This window comes from Nomascus leucogenys, unplaced genomic scaffold (genome assembly GCF_006542625.1).
Source record: "Nomascus leucogenys isolate Asia unplaced genomic scaffold, Asia_NLE_v1 000642F_140476_qpd_obj, whole genome shotgun sequence".
Taxonomy (NCBI): domain Eukaryota; kingdom Metazoa; phylum Chordata; class Mammalia; order Primates; family Hylobatidae; genus Nomascus; species Nomascus leucogenys.
Genome location: NW_022097921.1, coordinates 94,253 through 114,902, shown reverse-complemented (window position 1 = coordinate 114,902; position 20,650 = coordinate 94,253). Strand labels below are relative to the sequence as shown.

The following is a 20,650-nucleotide window of genomic DNA, read 5'->3' as shown; positions in this document are numbered from 1 at the left end:
GCTCATGCCTGTAATCCCAGCACTTTGGGAGGCCAAGACAGGCGGATCACAAGGTCAGGAGATCGAGACCATCCTGACCAACATGGTGAAACCCCGTCTCTACTAAAACTACAAAAATCAGCCGGGTGTGGTGGCGTGCGCCTGTAATCCCAGCTACTCAGGAGGCTGAGGCAGGAGAATCGATTGAACCTGGGAGGTGGAGGTTGCGGGTGAGCTGAGATCAAACCACTGCACTCCAACCTGGGTGACAGAGTGAGACTCAGTCTCAAAAAAAAGAATGTGCCAAGATCATCTATCACTCTGTGGTTTTTCTGCAGACAGATCATTTGGGCCTAGGAGTTCCAGACCAGTCTGGGCAACATAGCGAGACCTCGTGTGTACAAATAACTTTTTTTATAAAATTGCCTGGGCGCAGTGATCCTAGCCTGTCATCCCAGCACTTTGCGAGGCCGAGGCAGGAGGATCACGTGAGGTAGGAGTTCGAGACCAGCCTGACCAATAGGGTGCAACCCCGTCTCCACTAAAAATACAAAAATTAGCTGGACGTAATGCTGCATGCCTGTAATCCCAGCTACTCAGGAGGCTGAGGTATGAGAATCACTTGAACCCAGAGGCGGAGATTGCAATGAGTTGAGATCACACCACTGCACTCCAGCCTGGGGGACAGAGTGAGACCCTGTCTCAAAAAACAAAAAACAAAAAACAAAACAACAACAGAAAAAAAAAACAAGAAAAGGAAAAACAGGTTTATAGCATCTCCACAGGCTCCTGTTATCACTAATGTAAGCCACAAATAAAATTTGAATGCTTGCTCAACCATCTAAATGGATCCCTTCCCTCAGCTAATGACATTTGAAAGTTAAGGCCGGGCATGGTGGCTCACGCCTGTCATCCCAGCACTTTGGGAGGCCGAGGCGGGCAGATCACCTGAGGTCAGGAGATCGAGACCATCCTGGCTAACATGGTGAAACCCCGTCTCTACTAAAAATACCAAAGAATTAGCCGGACGTGGTGGCAGGTGCCTGTAGTCCCAGCTACTTGGGAGGCTGAGGCAGGAGAATGGCGTGAACCCAGGAGGCGGAGCTTGCAGTGAGCCAAGATCGAATCACTGCACTCCAGCCTGGGTGACAGAGTGAGACTCTGTCTCAAAAAAAAAAAAAAAAAGAAAGTTAACCTGAAAGTCTAGTTCAGGCCGTCATAGAGAGCGGGGCCAGACATGCCTCATTACAGCCTCCTGCCTTTAGAATTCAGGCACAGCTGACTAGCGTTCACATGAAAACCAAGATCATAAGATTCACAAAACAGGCTGGCACAGTGGCTCACACCTGTAATCCCAGCACTTTGGGAGGCAGAGGCGGGCGGATCACCTGAGGTCGGGAGTTCGAGAACAGCCTAGCTAACATGGTGAAACCCCATCTCTACTAAAAATACAAAAAAAAAAAAAAATTAGTTGGGCGGGATGGCACATGCCTGTAATCCCAGCTACTCGGGAGGCTGAGGCAGGAGAATCGCTTGAACCTGGGAGGTGGAGGTTGTAGTAAGATGAGATCACGCCATTGCACCCCAGCCTGGGTGTTGCAGGGAGACTATCTCAATTTGAAAACAAAAAACAAAAAAAAAAACAAACAAAAAAAACCAGAGATCATAAGATTGACAAAACACGCCAGGCGTGGTGGCTCACACCTGTAATCCCAGCACTTTGGGAGTCCGAGGTGGGCAGATTGCCTGAGGTCGGAAATTTAAGACCAGCCTGGCCAGCATGGTGAAACCCCGTCTCTGCTAAAAATACAAATATGAGCCAGGTGTGGTGGGCGGGCACCTGTAATCCCAGCTACTCAGGAGGGTGAGGCAGGAGAATTGCTTGAACCGCGGAGGCGGAGGTTGCAGTGAGCTGAGACCTTGCCACTGCACTCCAGCCTGGGCAACAGAGCAGACTGTGTCTCAAAAAAAAAAAAAAATAGACGAAACAGGCCTCCAGGTAGCAGACTTCAGAGAGAATAGATTGCCAATGGTTTTTGCTCGAGTTAAGGTCACTGTGGATTTTAATGCTGAAGGTGTGGCTGGGCACAGTGGCTCATGCCTGTAATCCCAGCACTTTGGGAGGCCGAGGCGGGTGGATCACGAGGTCAGGAGATCGAGATCATCCTGGCTAACACGGTGAAACCCCATCTCTACTAAAAATACAAAAAAATTAGCCTGGCGTGGTGGCGGGCACTTGTAGTCCCAGCTACTCGGGAGGCTGAGGCAGGAGAATGGCGTGAACCTGGGAGGCGGAGGTTGCAGTGAGCCGAGATCGTGCCACTACACTCCAGCCTGGGCGACAGAGCAAGACTCCATCTCAAAAAATAAAATAAAATAGTGCTTGCTTCGGCAGCACATATACTAAAATTGGAATGATACAGAGAAGATTAGCATGGCCCCTGCGCAAGGATAACACGCAAATTCGTGAAGCGTTCCATATTTTTTGCTGCTATAAAGACACATGCACACGTATGTTTATTGCGGCACTATTCACACTAGCAAAGACTTGGAACCAACCCAAATGTCCAACAACGATAGACTGGATTAAGAAAATGTGGCACATATACACCATGGAATACTATGCAGCCATAAAAAATGATGAGTTCATGTCCTTTGTAGGGACATGGATGAAACTGGAAAACATCATTCTCAGTAAACTATCACAAGGACAAAAAACCAAACACCGCATGTTCTCACTCATAGGTGGGAATTGAACAATGAGAACTCATGGACACAGGAAGGGGAACATCACACTCCGGGGACTGTTGTGGGGTGGGGGGAGGGGGGAGGGACAGCATTAGGAGATATACCTAACGCTAAATGACGAGTTAATGGGTGCAGCAAAACAACATGGCACATGGATACATATGTAACAAACCTGCACGTTGTGCACATGTACCCTAAAACCTAAAGTATAATAATAAAAAATAAATAAAATAAATAAAATAAAATAACAATAAAATAAAATAATGCTGAAGGGGTATCATGAGGCTTGTCCGACCTTCTCTCCATCATGGTCCCAACCACTTTTTCATGTTGTCGATGAAAAGAGTCAAACTCTGTGAAATATTTGAAGACATTCATTCTGAGCCAAATACGATGACCATGGCCCGTGATACAGCCCTCAGGAGGTTCTGAGAACGTGTGTCCAAGGTGGTCGGGCACAGTTTTATACATTTTAGGGAAGCATGAGACATCAATCAAATACATTTAAGAAACGCGTTGGTTTGGGCCAGAAGCGGTAACTCAAAGCTGTAATCTCAGCACTTTGGAAGGCCAAGGCAGGTGGATCACCTCAGGTCAGAAGTTCAAGACCAGCCTGGACAACATGGCGAAACCCCATCTCTACTAAAAATACAAACATTAGCCAGGTGTGATGGTGCATGTCTGTAATGCCAGCTCCTCAGGAGGCTGAGGCGGGAGAATTTCTTGAACTCAGGAGGCTGAGGTTGCAGTGAGCCAAGATCTTGCCATTGCACTCCAACTTGGCGAGAGAGCGAGACTTTGTCTCAAAAAAAAAAAAAAAAGCGGGGTGTCAGGCATGGTGGCATAAACCCAGCACTTTGGGAGGCCGAGGCAGACGAATCACTTGAGGTCAGGAGTTCGAGACCAGCCTGACCAACCTGGAGAAACCCCCGTCTCTACTAAAAATACGAAATTAGTTAGGCATGGTGGCGCATGCCTGTAATCCCAGTTACTCGGGAAGCTGAGGCAAGAGAATCGCTTGAACCTGGGAGGTGGAGGTTGCGGTGAGCCGAGATTGTGCCACTGCACTCCAGCCTGGGCAACAGAGCGAGAGTCCGTCTCAAGAAACAAAACAAAACAAAACAAAACAAACCAGTAGCTAATAAGTAGCCCCTGCAAAGGACATCAGTTTGGGAGTTTTTGGCCCAAACCTGGGAGAATAATAAGATGTGGGAAATTCTCTGTGTGGGCAGAAGATCATGCAGAGCGGGAAGCCCAGTCTCCGTTTCTTGGAAAGCCTGGTTGTCATCTGTTCTCAGAACCTTTCTCTCAGCCACTAATCTTTAGGATAAACTGCCAGACAAGGGGGGCTTGAAATCCTGCAACTCACAGCTTCCGGGTAATCCTCGGTTCTTGAGAAGTAGAAACTGACCCCTCTGGGCCATGGGATTTTGGTTCTGGAAGTTCTGTGGGCTCCAGAGGAATGAGGGTTTTTTGGTTTTTGGTTTTTGTTATGAGACGGAGTTTCACTCTTGTCACCCAGGCTGGAGGGCAGTGGCACGATCTTGGCTCATTGCAACCTCCGCCTCCCGGGTTCAAGAGATTCTCCTGCCTCAGCCTTCCAAGTAGCTAGAAGTACAGGTGCCTGCCACCACGCCTGGCTAATTTTTCTTTCTTTCTTTTTTTTTTGTATTTTTAGTAGAGACAGGGTTTCGTCATGTTGGCCAGCCTGGTCTCAAACTCCTGACCTTAAGTGATCCACCCCTCTCGGCCTCCCAAAGTGCTGGGATTACAGGCATGAGCCACTGCGCCCGGTCAGCAAGAGATTTTTTTGTTGTTTTTTTTTTTGTTTTATGTTTTGAGACGGAGTTTCACTCTCCTCACCCAGGCTGGAGTGTAGTGGCACAATCTCAGCTCACTGCAACCTCCTGGGTTCAAGCGATTCCCCTGCCTCAGCCTCCCGAGTAGCTGGGATTACAGGTGCCGGCCACCACGCCCAACTAATTTTTTTCGGGTTTTTTTTTTTTTTTTTTAGAGTCTCGTTCTGTTGCCCAGGCTGGAGTGCAGTGGCACGATCTCGGCTCACTGCCACCTCCACCTCCCGGGTTCAAGCGATTCTCCTGCCCCGGCCTCCCGAGTAGCTGGGATCACAGGCATGTGCCACCGTGCCCGGCTAATTTTTGTTATTTTTAGTAGAGATGGGGTTTCTCCCTGTGGGTCAGGCTGGTCTCGAACTCCTGACCTCAGGTGATCTGCCCCCCTCGGCTTTCCAAAGTGCTGGGATGACAGGGTGAGCCATTGCACCAGCCTTTTTTTGGTATTTTTGGTAGAGATGGTGTTTCACCATGTTGGCTAGGCTGGTGTTGAACTCCTGACTTCAGGTAATCAGCCCGCCTCAGTCTCCCAAAGTGATGGGATTACAGGTATGAGCCGCTGCGCCCGGTCAGCAAGAGATTTGTTTTGTTTTATGTTTTGAGATGGAGTTTCACTCTTGTCGTCCACGCTGGAGTGCAGTGGCATGAACTCAGCTCACTGCAACCTCTGCCTCCCGGGTTCAGGTGATTCTCCTGCCTCAGCCTCCTGAGTAGCTGGGATTACAGGCGCCCGCCATCACGCCCGGTTAATATTTCTTTGGTGTTTTTAGTAGAGATGGTGTTTTGCCATGTTGGCCAGGCTGGTCTTGAACTCCTGACCTCGTGATCTGCCCGCCTCAGCCTCCCAAAGTGCTGGGGTGAGCCAGCGAGCCCAGCCCAGAAGCATGAGCTTTTTGTCATGGAGAATTTCCAGTTGGGAAGGAGTTATCTGGACAGGATCATTCTGATCACACTGCCCCAAGGAGACCCCTGTGAGGGGCGCTTTCTGTCATGTAGAGAACAAAGAACAGCCTGAATGAGAAGCTCTCCGGTAGCATCATCAGTGCTTCCAACCCGGCAGAGAGCAGGTGCTCTGTAGACCCCTCCCCACAGCTGAATGGTTTCTCCCTGGGGAAGCTGAGCCCCCTCTCCTTGCCCCTTAATCCCATTCCCATTCCCCTGAGAGCAGAGCTTCTATTTCTTTCTTTCTTTCTTTCTTTTTTTTTTTTTTTTTTTTTTGAGACAAAGTCTTGCTCCTGTTCCCCAGGCTGGAGTGTAGTGGCGCGATCTCGGCTCACTGCAACCTCTGTCTCCCAGGTTCAAGCGATTCTCCTGCCTCAGCCTCCCGAATAGCTGGGATGACAGGCGGCTGCCACCACGCCCGGCTAATTTTTCTATTTTTAGTAGAGATGGGGTTTCACCATGTTAGCCATGCTGGTCTCTAACTCCTCTGACCTCAGGTGATCTTCCCACCTCGACCTCCCGAAGTGCTGGGATGACAGGCGTAAGCCACCGTGGCCAGCCCAGAGCTTTTATTTCTTATCTCTGCATTCCCCCAAATCAACCTTCTCGCCAGCTCCCCTGCTCCCCTACTCCACCTCCTCCCCAACCCACCTCCTCCTTCACCTGCTTCTAGCCCCTTCCAGGAAAGCTGATGTCCCTTGTGAAAGAAAAATAAATCGCCGGGCGCGGTGGCTCACGCCTGTAATCCCAGCACTTTGGGAGGCAGAGGGGGGCGGATCACGAGGTCAGGAGATCGAGACCATCCTGGCTAACACGGTGAACCCTGTCTCTACTAAAAATACAAAAATTAGCCGGGCGTGGTGGCACATGCCTGTAATCCCAGCTATTCAGGAGGCTGAGGCAGGAGAATGGCGTGAACCCAGGAGGCAGAGGTTGCAGTGAGCCGAGATCGTGCCACTGCACTCCTGCCTGGGCGGGAAGAAAGAAAAATAAATCTTTGGGCCCCGCTGGGAACTGCTTAGGGCCTCTCCCTCTCATTCTATTCAAAGTGATACCTTTGCTCACTGAGATAGATGCATATCTAACTGCCTCCTTTAGAGAGGCTAACCAGAAACTCAAAAGAATGCAGCCATTTGGGAGGCAGACATGGGTGGATCACCTGAGGTCAGGGGCGTGAGCCACCGCCCCTGGCCCATCTTGCTTATGTTGATTGATTTCTTATGTCTCCCTAGAATGTATAAAACCCAACTGTGAGGCCGGGCGCGGTGGCTCACACCTGTAATCCCAGCACTTTGGGAGGCCCAGGTGGGCAGATCGCCTGAGGTCAGGAGTTAGAGACCAGTCTGACCAACATGGAGAAACCCTGTCTCTACTAAAAATACAAAATTAGCCAGGCATGGTGGCGCATGCCTGTAATCCCAGCTACTCGGGAGGCTGAGGCCAGAGAATCGCTTGAACCCGGGAAGCGGAGGTTGTGATGAGCCAAGATTATGCCACTGCACTCCAGCCTGGGCCACGAGAGTGAAACTCCATCTCAAAGCAAACAAACAAAGAAACAAACAAAAAACAAATCCCACTGTGCTCTGAGCCCCTTACGCACCTGTCGCGGCTCTACATCCTTAGCTCTGGCTAAATAACTTCCTAAACTGACTGAGACCTGTCTCAGTTATTCAAGGTTCACGCTGGAAAAACGCTGGTTGGGTGACACATCATTGTCCCGTGAGAAGCCCCCAACCTTGGCAAAATCAAGTTTCTTTTTTTTTTTTTTTTTGAAACAGAGTCTGGCTCTGTCACCCAGGCTGGAGTGCGGTGGCACAATCTCAGCTCACTGCAACCTCCGCCTCCCGGGTTCAGGCCATTCTCCTGCCTCAGCCTCCTGAGTAGCTGGGACTACAGGCGCCCACCACCACGCCCAGCTAATTTTTTTGTATTTTTGGTAGAGACGGTGTTTCACCGTGTTAGCCAGGATGGTCTCGATCCCCTGACCTTGTGATCCGCCCGCCTCGGCCTCCCAAAGTGCTGGGATTACAGGCATGAGCCACCGCGCCTGGCCAACTTTCTAAATTCACTGGGTCCTGTCTCAGATTTGCAGGGTTCACACTCATATAGGGGCCGCAGCTTTCTATTCCTGATTCCCTAGGGAACACAGCGCTGCTCTGACATGACTGACGCCGCAGGTGCTGTGGCTAAAACCGCCTTTGCAAAATGCTAACTGAGGAAATTAGGACGGTGAAAGAGGCCAGACCTAACCGACTCTGTCTTGCTTCGAACATTTAAGCTGTCCTTGTTCTTCCCTGGGTGTAGGCCGAACTAACTTTGAGAAGAAATTCAGGCCGGGCTTGGTGGCTCACGTCTGTTATCCCAGCACTTTGGGAGGCCGAGGCGGGCGGATCACGAGGTCAGGAGATCAAGACCATCCTGGCTACCACGGTGAAACCCCGTCTCTACTAAAAATACAAAAAATTAGCCGGGCGTGGTGGCGGGCACCTGTAGTCCCGGCTACTCGGGAGGCTGAGGCGGGAGAATGACGTGAACCCGGGAGGTGGAGGTTGCAGTCAGCCGAGATCGCGCCACTGCACTCCAGCCTGGGTGACTGAGCGAGACTCCATCTCAAAAAAAAAAAAGAGAAGAAATTCAGTTCGTGGTGTGATTCTGAAACAAAATGGAAAACAGCCCTTTCCCTAAGGGCTAAGGTCCAGTCTGCCTTCGCAGGACTCATAAATTAGCTACAAAATTAGAAATTACAGTTGAGGGTTCCTGCAGCCTCTGGCTCCAGGAGTGTTGCTCTGAAGGAGTACGTCACTGCTGTAAAACTACGATCGATGCTTGAGATGTTTTGCGGAGCCTGCGCTTGGCGGATCAGCTGACACCACCTAGACTGCTCACCTGGCCCAACCAGTTCTGCCATCCCATCCAGGAACAGAAAACAGCAAGAAAAACTCACTTCAGGCCGGGGTGCAGTGGCTCACGCCTGTAATCCCAGCACTTCGGGAGGCCGAGGCGGGAGGGTCACTTGAGGTCAGGAGCTCAAGACCAGCCTGGCCAACATGGTGAAATCCCGTCTCTACTAAAAATACAAAAACTTAGCCGGGTGTGGTGGCAGGTGCCTGTAATCCCAGCTACTTGGGAGGCTGAGGTAGGAGAATCGCATGAACCCGGGAGGCGGAGCTTGCAGTGGGCCGAGATCGCGGCACTGTACTCCAGCCTGGGCGACAGAGGGAGACTCCATCTCAAAAAAAAAAAAAAAAAAAGAAAAGAAAAAAAATATGGGAAAGTTCTCACATTGATGTCAGCAACAGTGTATGAGCCATTGACGAGAACATCCACCTTCGTGGTCAGCTCCAGCAACCTTGGTGAGCCATCTGATCGAGCTCTTGGGAAGATAACCTTCTCTACATCAATTCTGGACAGAAGCAGTGTGCTACGGTTTGGGTACGGTTTGTGTGGTCCTGCCAAGTTTCATGTTGAAATTTGACCCCCAGCGTGGTAGGTGGGGCCTGGTGGGAGATGTTTAAATCATGTGGGTGAATCTCTTATGAATGGCTTGGTCCTGCCTCCATAGTCATGAGTGAGTTCTCATTCTCAGTTTCCAGGAGAACTGGCTGTTGGAAAGAGCCTGGCACCTCCACCCCTCTCTCTTGCTTCCTTTCTGCTCATGTGGTCTCCACACACAACATCTTCCCTTCACTTTCTGTCATGACTGGAAGCAGCGTGACGTCCTCACCACAAGCAGGTCCAAACACCATGCTTCCTGGACAACCTGGAGAACCACCATGAGCCGAATAAATAATCTCTCTTTTTTTTTTTTTACCTTTTTAAAAAAAAATTTTTTTTTTTATACTTTAGGTTTTAGGGTACATGTGCACAATGTGCAGGTTTGTTACATATGTATCCATGTGCCATGTTGATTTCCTGCACCCATTAACTCGTCATTTAGCATTAGGTATATCTCCTAATGCTGTCCCTCCCCCCTCCCCCCACCCCACAACAGTCCCCGGAGTGTGATGTTCCCCTTCCTGTGTCCATGTGTTCTCATTGTTCAATTCCCACCTATGAGTGAGAACATGCGGTGTTTGGTTTTTTGTCCTTGCAATAGTTTGCTGAGGATGATGGTTTCCAGTTTCATCCGTGTCCCTACAAAGGACATGAACTCATCCTTTTTTATGGCTGCATAGTATTCCATGGTGTATATGTGCCACATTTTCTTAATCCAGTCTATCGTTGTTGGACATTTAGGTTGGTTCCAAGTCTTTGCTATTGTGAATAGTGCCGTTATAAACATACGTGTGCATGTGTCTTTATAGCAGCATGATTTATAATTTTTTTTTTTTGAGACGCAGTCTCACTCTGTCGCCAGGCTGGAGTGCAGTGGCGCCATCTCAGCTCACTGCAAGCTCTGCCTCCCGAGTTCAATTGATTCTCCTGCCTCAGCCTCCCAAGTAGCTGGGACTACAGCTGCACGCCACCACACCCAGCTAAGTTTTGTACTTTTAGTAGAGATGGGTTTTCACCATGTTGGCCAGGATGGTCTCGATCTCTTGACATCATGATCCACCTGCCTCGGCCTCCAAAAGTGCTTGGATTACAGGCATGAGTCACTGCGCCCAGCCAATGATCTCTTCTTTATCAATTACCCAACCTCGGGTATTCCTTTACAGCAACATGAATGGACTAAGACACAGCTGCTGCAGGAATGGGGAGGCTAAGACGGTAGAGGTGCAGCCTGTGCAGCCGTCTTTCACCTTTGCTTTTGTTGCTATCCAGGTGTCATTTTCCATTGCATGTGCATGAAGCCCTATGCTTTGTTTAGGCGCCAACTGTTTGTATCGTAACACATCTCTAGTCTGCTTGGTTCTTTTTTTTGAGACGGAGTTTCACTCTTGTTGCCCAGGCTGGAGTGCAATGGCACCATCTCGGCTCACTGCCACCTCCACCTCCTGGGTTCAAGGGATTCTCCTCCTCAGCCTCCTGAGTAGCTGGGATTACAGGCACTTGCCACCATGCCTGGCTAATTTTTGTATTTTTTTTTTTTTAGTGAGCCACCACCCCGGCCTGCTTGGTGTTTCTTATGATTTTGTAGACAGCACAAAAGGCATCTGTATTTGTGTGTGTGCAGGTGTGTGTGTGCCAATATGCTTTTTTGTGCAGAGGCATGTGCAGATGTGTGTGTAGTTGTGTGTATGCATATGTGCACTGTGTGCAGGTGTGTGGGGATGTGTGTGTGCAGGTCTGTGTGTGCAGACATGCACATGTATGCAGATGTGTGTGTACAGATGTGCATGCAGGTGTGTGTGTGCAGGTGTGTGTGTAGTTGTGTGTACACACATGCGCATTGTGTGCAGGTGTGTGAGGATGTGTGTGTGCGGGTCTGTGTGTGCAGACATGCATGCGCGTGCAAGTATGTGTGCAGGAGTGTGTGTGCACATGTGTGTGCAGGGGTGTGGGGATGTGTGTGTGCAGGTCTGTGTGTGCAGTTGTGTGTGCAGACATGCATGTGTGTGCAGGAGTGTGTGTGCAGATGTATGTGGGACTCACACTTGAGCTGTTCCACGGGCCAGTCTTTGGAGACGAGGTCAGGAGCCAATGAACTCACGGAGCAATTACAGGTTTCCCAATCCTATGAAATGAGGAAGCAGGGGAGGGAGGGGCAGGGAGGGCATGACGAGACAGAGGGGCTGTGAAGGGAGGTACCCAGAAGCGGGAGTCTCGGAGAGAAGAAAAGCAAGTGAAAGGAGAGGAAGCGGATGCCGTGGGGTAAGCTAAGTTCTTTCCTTCTGTGGTCTTTGAGCATGTCGAGTCAGCCGGGTACATGTTTCTGCTGTGTCTGTCGATCGAAAAGAAAGAGACTGAACCGTAACATAAGATTTCAGACGTTGACTCGAGCCGAAGTGGGGACAGCGGCCCGGAAGACTCAGACCCAGAGAACCTTGGATATGAGTTGTATTCTGCCTTTGTTATACGCAGGTTTTTAAAGGCAAAATAAAAATAAAATAAAAAGAGGGAGGTGTTGTTGGAGGACAGGGAGGGGGCTTCTGTGAAGCTGTTTGCTGGGAATTCTCGTTGGTTTACAGAAAAAAACAATTGGTTAATGATTGGCTATACATTGCTAAGCTACAGGGCGTTGGGGTATAGTATCTAGCACGGAATTATTACGTTAATTCATAGCTATCTGTGGCATCCGGAAGCCGTTTCGAGAGATGAATGCAGCCGGGCGCGGTGGCTCACGCCTGTCATCCCAGCACTTTGGGAGGCTGAGGGTGGGCGGATCACCTGAGGTCTGGAGTTCGAGACCAGCCTGGCCAACATGGAGAAACCCCATCTCTACTAAAAATACAAAATTAGCCGGGCGTGGTGGTGCGCACCTGTAATCCCAGCTACTCGGGAGGCTGAGGCAGGAGAATCGTTTGAACCCGGCAGGCAGACGTTGCAGTGAGCTGAAATTGCACCACTGCACTCCAGCCTGGGCAACAAGAGCGATACTCTGTCTCAAAAAAAAAAAAAAGATGAAAAGAGATGAACGCGGAACTGACAGGGGGAGGGGGTGTGATGGTGTTTCTGGTTACTAGAAAGGGGTCCTGATCCAGACTCCAAGAAAGGGTTCTGGGATCTTGCGCAAGAAAGAATTGGAGGCAAGTTCACATTGCAAACTGAAAGCAAGCTTATTAAGATAGCAAAGGGGGGCCGGGCATGGTGGCTCATGCCTGTATCCCAACACTTTTGGAGGCTGAGGCGGGTGGATCACCTGAGCTCAGGAGTTCGAGATCAGCTTGGCCAACATGGCAAAACCACACCTTTATTAAAAATACAAAAAATTAGCTAGGTGTGGCAGTGTGTGCCTGTAGTCCCAGCTACTCCGGAGGAGGCTGAGGCAGGAGAATCGCTTGAACCCGGGAGGCGGAGGTTGCAGTGAGCCCAGATCGCACCATTGCACTCCAGCCTGGGCAACAAGAGCAAAACTCTGTCCCCAAAAAAAGATAACTAAAAAAAAAGTCACAGGGAGAGATGCTCCACCGCAAGGGTTTCTGTTAAAGGATTCATCTTTGTCATGACTATCTTTTGCAATAATCAATATTATATATATACATATATATATATATATATATTTTATTTATTTATTTTTTTTTGAGACCATCTGGCTCTGTCACCCAGGCTGAAGGGCAGTGGTACAATCACAGCTTACTGCTGTCTTGAATTCCTGGGCTCAAACAATCCTCCCATCTCTGCCTCCCGTGTAGCTGGGACAAAGGCAAATGCCACCATTCCTGGCAAGTATTTGTATTTTTTAGGGACGGGGGTTTCACTGTGTTTCCCAGGCTAGTCTTGAACTCCTAGACTCAATCTGTCTTCCTGCCTCAGCCTCCCAAAGTGGTGGGATGACAGGCGTGGGCCACCGCGCCTGGCCCAATATTATCATCTTTAAAGCAAAACGGATTCTCACACTATGAAAGCTTTTGTTCTGAAGATATCAACACATCAGGAGGTTCCTGTGTCTGTTCAGTCCTGGGTCTATTTAGTAAACACTATTCATCTGTTCACACATCTTGCGTCATGGAATGGCTGACCTCCAGGGAATGCCTCCCAGCCTGTCCCAGCTTCCTTGTCCCCAGCCCCTATTCAAGATGGAGTCCCTCTAAGCCGGGCACGGTGTAATCCCAGCACTTTGGGAGGCTGAGGTGGGCGGATCACCTGAGGTCAGGAATTCGAGACCAGCCTGGCCAACATGGTGAAACTCCGTCTCTACTAAAAATACCCAAAATTAGCCGGGCGTGGTGGTGGGCGCCTGTAATCCCAGCTACTTGGGAGGCTGAGGCAGGAGAATCGCATGAACCTGGGAGACCGAGGTTGCAGTGAGCTGAGATGGCACCATTGCACTCCAGCCTGGGTGACAGAGTGAGACTCTGTCTCAAAATAAATAAATAAATAAAACATTTAAGGCTGGGCATGGTGGCACACACCTGTAATCCCAATATTTTGGAAGGCTGAGGTGAGAGAGGATTGCTTGAGGCCAGGAATTCCAGACCAGCCTGGGCAACATCGTAAGATTCCCCATCCCTTGTGTATAAAAAGAAGATTAAATTATTACAAATTTTAAAAAGACAGAAATGAAGCATCTTAGTTACCACCAGATTGGGGTACTAAGAATCTGGATTTGGACAGCTTGTTGGGTGTTTTGTAGGTGTGCTAAATCAGATTTCACTCTTTTTGTTGAGACAGAGTCTCACGCTGTCACCCAGGCTGGAGTGCAGTGATGCCATCTCGGCTCACTGCAACCTCCGCCTCCCGGGTTCAAGTGATTCTCCTGCCTCAGCCTCCTGAGTAGCTGGGAGTACAGGTGCCCACCACCACACCCGGCTAAGTTTTGTATTTTCAGTAGAGATGGTGTTTCACCATGTTGGCCAGGCTGGTCTCGAACTCCTGACTTCAAATGATCCAACTCTCCTTGGCCTCCCAAAGGGCTGGGATTACAGGCATGAACGACCGCGCCCGGCCAGATTTCACTCTTTAAATTTTTGGTTTAAACTCAAGAAGCTCTTCTTGCGGGCTGAAAGCTCTTGGTCCCCTATAGGTTTGCTGTAAATGACAGACATGAGGCAGATTGATTAATAAGAGAAAAGACATACACTTTTGTTTTGTTTTGTTTTCTTTTTTTTTTTTTTTTGAGACGGAGTCTCCCTCTGTCACCCAGGCTGGAGTGCAATGGCGCGATCTCGGCTCACTGCAACCTCCACCTTCCAAGTTCAACTGATTCTCCTGCCTCAGCCTCTCCAGTAGCTGGGATTACAGGCATGCGCTACCGTGCCTGGCTAATTTTTGTATTTTTAGTAGAGACAGGGTTGTTCCATACTGGTCAGGCTGGTCTCAAACACCTGACCTCAGGTGATCTGCCTGCCTCGGCCTCCCAATGTGCTAGGATTACAAGCGTGAACCACTGCACCCACCAGATTTACACATTTATATAATGTGTATACACAAGATTCTTCAGAATGAGGACTCCACCCCACAATGAGGTTCAGAAGCTTGTACACCACGTTGAGGCTACAGAAAGGATAGGGGATTGGGCCCTGGTACAAAAAAAAAACAAGGTTATACGGTTGGGGGAAAAAGGAATTCTATTGAGGAGCAATATATAATTTCTACTGAGGACTGAACTCTGATTTTTTTCTTTTTTCTTTTTTTTTCTTTTTTGAGACGGCATCTCACTCTGTCGCCCAGGCTGGAGCACAGTGGCGCGATCTCGGCTCACTGCCACCTCCACCTCCTGGGTTCAAGCGGTTCTCCTGCCTCAGCCTCCTGAGTAGCTGGGACTACAGGCACCTGCCACCACGCCCGGCGAATTTTCTTTGTATTTTTAGTAGAGACGGGGCTTTCACCATGTTGGCCAGACTGGTCTCGAACTCCTGACCTCGTGATCCACCCGCCTCGGCCTCCCAAAGTGCTGGGATTATACGTATGAGCCACTGCGCCTGGCTTCTTCTTCTTTTTCTTTTTTTTTCTTTCTTTTTTTTTTTTTTTTTTCAGATGGAGTCTCACTCTGTCACCCAGACTGGAGTGCAGTGGCTCAATCTCAGCTCACCACAGCCTCCACCTCCCAAGGTCAAGCAATTCTGCTGCCTCAGCCTCCCGAGTAGCTGAGATTACAGGCACGTACCACTACTGCCTGACTGTTTTGTATTTTTAGTAGAGACGTTTCACCATGTTGGCCAGGCTGGTCTCGAACTCCTGACATCAAGTGATCCACACACCTCAGCCTCCCAAAGTGCTGGGATTATAGGTGCGAGCCACCACACCGGGCCTCTGACTTTTTTTTATCTTGCCCAAATTCCTGTCTAAGAGGTCTGGGAAGGAAAGCCCTACAAACCATAAATTCTCATCAAATGGGATTTATTTAACCCTATATATCGTGACTTACTTTCCAACCTGACTCTGGCAAACATTACAAGACAAAGAGAAAAAAGCAACATATTTTGCCCCTAAACATGTTTCTTAGCTGTATTTTTCTTTTTCTTTTGAGACGGTCTCATTCTGTTTCCAAGGCTGGAGTGCAGTGGTGCAATCTTGGCTCCCTGCAACCTCTGTCTTCTGGATTCAAGCGATTCTCCTGCCTCCTTAGCCTTCCAAATAGCTGGGATAATATGCATGAGCCATCGTGCCCAGCTAATTGTATTTTTTTTTTTTAGTAGAGATGGGGTTTCACCGTGATGGCCAGGCTGGTCTCGCACTCCTGACCTCAGGTGATTCACCTGCCTCAACCTCCCAAAATGCTGGGATTACAGGCATGAGCCACCACTCCCAGCCTTCTTTGTCATATTTTGGAATGACCCCCCAAAGCTGTCCTTTGTTGGAGAAAATTTGCATCTGTAAAGAATTTCCGCTGGGGGTGGTGGCTCATGCCTGTAATCCCAGCAGACCGAGGCTAGCGGACTACCTGAGGTCAGGAGTTCGAGACCAGCCTGGCCAACATGGCGAAAACCCGTCTCTAGTGAAAACAAACAAACAAACAAAAAAATACAAAAAAAAAAATTAGCTGGGCGTGGTGGCACGTGCCTGTAATCCCAGCTACTCGGGAGGCTGAGGCAGGAGAATCGCTTGAACCCAGGAAGCAGAGGTTGCAGTGAGCTGAGATCACGCCATCTTGTCAGAGCGAATCTATGTCTCAAAAAAAAAAAAAAAAAGAATCCGTATTAACATAGCTGGACATAGCTGGATCTTTTTCTTCCAGACCCTCCCAATCCTTAAGAGATTAACTAAGATCTGAATAGAAAACATTTGTCAGCCTGGCGTGGTGGCTCACGCCTGTAATCCCAGCAGTTTGGGAGGCCGAGGTGGGTGGATCACCTGAGGTCATGAGTTCGAGACCAGCCTGACCAATATAAAGAAACCCTGTCTCTACTGAAAATACAAAATTAGCCAGGCGTGGTGGCAGGTGCCTGTAATCCCAGCTACTCGGGAGGCTGAGGCAGGAGAATTGCTTGAACCCGGGAGGCAGAGGTTGCAGTGAGCCGAGATCATGCCACTGCACTCCAGCCTTGGTGACAGAGCAAGACTCCGTCTCAAAAAAAAAAAAAAAAATATATATATATATATATATACACACACACATATATATACATATATATACATACACATATATATATACACACACACATATATATATTTTACAGAGTCCAACTCTTTTCATCTACGCTAATTGAATTGGAACAGAGATTAACATGTAAATAGTTCTGTTTGGAGAACTTAACATACTCGATTCTTGGAGACATGCTTTTTACTTGTAAAACGGTCTGTTCAGGTGAGGTAAGAACTTGGTAGGCGGGGCACCTCGGCTCACGTCTCTATTCCCACCACTTTGGGCAGGAGAATCTCTTGAACCCGGGAGGTGGAGGTTGCAGTGAGCCGAGATCGCGCCACTGCACTCCAGCCTGGGCGACAGAGAAAGACTCTGTCTCAAAACAAAACAAAACAAAACAACAACAACAAAAAAGATCTTGGTCTTTTTTGTCTGCAACAGATAATGAGATGACAGGGGAAAAAAAAAAGAACAATTGCTCTCCTTGGAAGCTCCGTCCTATTTTTACGGAGGTAGGAGGAAACCTCTTCTAGAGCTTGTTGACATCAAAGAGTTTTTTTCTTTGTTTGTTTGTTGTTTTTTTTTTGAGACGGAGTCTTGCTCTGTCTCCAGGCTGGAGTGCAGTGGCACCATCTCTGCTCACTGCAACCTCCGCTTCCCAGGTTCAAGTGATTCTCCTGCCTCAGTCTCCCAAGTAGCTGGGACTACAGGCGCCCGCCAGCCACCACGCCCAGCTAATTTTTTTTTTTTTTGTATTTTTTTTTAGTAGAGACGGGGTTTCACTGTGTTAGCCAGGATAGTCTGGATATCCTGACCTCGTGATCCACCCGCCTCGGCCTCCCAAAGTGCTGGGATGACAGGCGTGAGTCACCGCGCCCGGCATGAAAGGGTTTTTCATTTAAAATCCTCGTTCTACCACGGAGCCCTGTGTTGGAGTAAAAGATCATGATTTCCCTCACTCTCCATCATTCTTGCTTTGAATCTGAGAAGGAAGCTTGGCAGCCTCTATTTTAGGATCAGCCGAACATTTCCAGAAAGGGGAAAGAAAACTCATTCTGTAAACACAAAAAAGAAGAAGAGAAAAAAGTATAAGCGGTACATACAAAACGCAAAGATATTGCATAATTTTCCATGACTGCAAAACGTCCTGTAAACGAAAAAGGACGTATCTGAGACAGGTCTCAGTCCATTTAGAAAGTTCATTTTGCCGAGGTTACGGACGCGTGCCCATGACAGAGCCTCAGGAAGTCGCGATGACAGGTGCTCTGGATACACAGGGCACAATTTGCTTTCATACATTTTTTTTTTTCTTTTGGGAGCGGATCCAGTCTTGCTCTGTCGCCCAGGCTGCAGTGCAATGGTGCGATCTCGGCTCACTCTCACTGCAACCTCCGCCTCCTGGGTTCAAGCGATTCTCCTGCCTCAGCCTCCTGAGTAGCTGGGATTACAGGTGCCCACCACCACGCCCAGCTAATTTTTGTATTTTTAGTAGAGACAGGGTTTCACCATGTTGGCCAGGCTGGTCTCGAACTCCTGGCCTAAAGTGATTCACCTGCCTCAGCCTCCCAAAGTGCTGGGATGACAGGCGTGAGCCACTGCACCCGGCCTTTTTTTTTTTTTTTTTTGGAAATCCAGTCTTGTCCTGTCGCCCAGGCTGGAGTGCAATGGTGCAATCTCAGCTCACTGTCACTGCAACCTCCACCTCCCGGGTTCAAGCGATTCTCCTGCCTCAGCCTCCTGAGTAGCTGGGATTACAGGTGCTCGCCACCACGCCCAGCTAGTTTTTGTATTTTTAGTAGAGACAGGCTTTCACCATGTTGGCCAGGCTGGTCTCGAACTCCTGGCCTCAAGTGATCCATCTGCCTCAGCCTCCCAAAGTGCTGGGATGACGGGCGTGAGCCACTGCGCCCAGCCTTTTTTTTTTTTTTTTGAGATCCAGTCTTGCTCTGTCGCCCAGGCTGGAGTGCAGTGGTGCGATCTCGGCTCACTCTCACTGCAACCTCCACCTCCCGAGTTCAAGCGATTCTCCTGCCTCAGCTTCCTCAGCAGCTGGGATTACAGGCATGGACCACCACACGCAGCTCATTTTTGTATTTTTTTTTTTTTTTTTTTTTTTTGAGACAGGATCTCGTTCTGTAGCCAAAGCTGGAGTGCAGTGGTGCGATCTCGGCTCACTGCAACTTCTGTCACCCAGATTCAAGCGATTCTCCTGCCTCAACCTCCCGAGTAGCTGAGATTACAGGCACCTGCCACCGCACCCGGCTAATTTTTGTATTTTCAGTTGAGACAGGGTTTCATCATGTTGGCCAGGCTGTTTTCGAACTCCTGGCCTGAAGTGATCCACCTGCCTTGGCCTCCCAAAGTGCTGGGATGACAGGCATGAGCCACCGCGTCCACTGCTTTTATACATTTTAGGGAGATATGAGACATCAATCAATACGTGTAAGATATGCATTGATGATGTCCGGTAAGTCCTTAAGTGACAAAAGGTTTCATTTGAGTCCTTGATCAGTCTTCCACAGAATACACAGTTTAGTCTGGCTCAGTAAATCTGCATTTTTTTTTTTTTTTTTTGAGACAGAGTCTCGCTGTGTCGCCCAGGCTGGAGTTCAGTGGCGCGATCTCGGCTCACTGCAACCTCCGCCTCCCGGGTTCAAGCTGTTCTCCTGTCTCAGCCTCCCGAGTAGCTGGGACTACAGGCGCCCACCACCATGCCTGGCTAATTTTTTTGTATTTTTAGTACAGACGGGGTTTCACCGTGTTAGCCAGGATGGTCTCTATCTCCTGACCTCGTGATCTGCCCGTCTCGGCCTCCCAAAGTGCTGGGATTACAGGCATGAGCCACTGCACCTGGACCTAAATCTGCATTTTTACATGAACAATAGGGCAGAGGAGCCAGGCGCGGTGGCTCATCCCTGTAATTCCAGCTCTTCGGGAGTCCGAGTTGGGTGGATCACCTGAGGTCAGGAGTTCGAGACCAGCCTGGCCAACATGGTGGAACCCCCGTCTCTACTGAAAATACAAAAATTAGTCAGGTGTGGTGTGGTGGTGGGTGCCTGTAATCCCAGCTACTCAGGAGGTTGAGGCAGGAGAATCGCTTGAATCTCGCAGGCAGAGGTTGCAGTGAGCCGAGATCACGCCACTGCACTTCAGCCTGGGCAACAGAGCAAAACTGTTAAAAAAAAAAAAAAAAAAAAAAAAAAAGATAGGGGAGAGGAAACAATCAGACTTTGAATTCTGTTTGTCCTTTGTCTCCGAGGATTTCCTTGTGGCCAAATTGCGAGGGAGATATGTAGTTCTTTTTGTTTTGTTTTGTTTTGTTTTGTTTTTCGAGATGGAGTCTCTCTCTGTCACCCAGGCTGGAGTGCAATGGCACGATCTCAGCTCACTGCAACCTCCGCCTCCCGGGTTCAAGCAATTCTACTTCCTCAGCCTCCTGAGTAGCTGGGATTACAGGCACGCACTACCATGCCCAGCTAATTTTTGTATTTTTAGCAGAGAAAGGGTTTCTCCACGTTGGCCAGGCTGCTCTCAAACTCCTGGCTTCAAGTGATCCACCAGCCTCGGCCTCCCAAAGTGCTGGGATTATAGGTGTGAGCTACCGCGCCCGGCCCCGGTATGTAATTTTTAAAATCTTTGTAGTACCTTATTTACGAATAAAATGGGAGGCGGGATTGCCTGAGACAGTCTCCACTATGACCTTTCCCTTGCCCTCGTGATTTTGGGGTCCTGAGATTTATTTACCTTTCACAGTTTACAGCAGGAAAATCCGTGGAGACAGCAGATCTGAGAAGCGGCGATGCTTGCATAGAACCCTGTACGTACTTCCTTCGGCCTGTCGGTAATGTGGTTGGGGATTTTTTTTTTAAGTGAAGTCTAAAGAACTGAAACGTTTTGCTCCGTAATGATGAACCAAGATAGAAGTGAGAACTCAGGGCAGAAGACTCTGAACGACGAACTGTCTGACCTATGACAAATTTAACATGTCACGTTCCCTCTGAGACAGTGCACACATCCTTCTGAAGCAGTGTGACAAGGTACATCCTCCTGAAGGGTCTCC

General features: G+C 49.0%; 1 non-coding gene across 1 annotated transcript; it reads left to right on the top strand.

Annotated features, from left to right (window-relative positions):
- The first annotated feature begins 2,358 nt into the window (after positions 1–2,358).
- LOC115834400 lies at positions 2,359–2,465 on the top strand. The gene has a single exon (XR_004029282.1). It is a non-coding gene; the product is annotated as a U6 spliceosomal RNA (small nuclear RNA).
- The last annotated feature ends 18,185 nt before the right edge of the window (positions 2,466–20,650 follow it).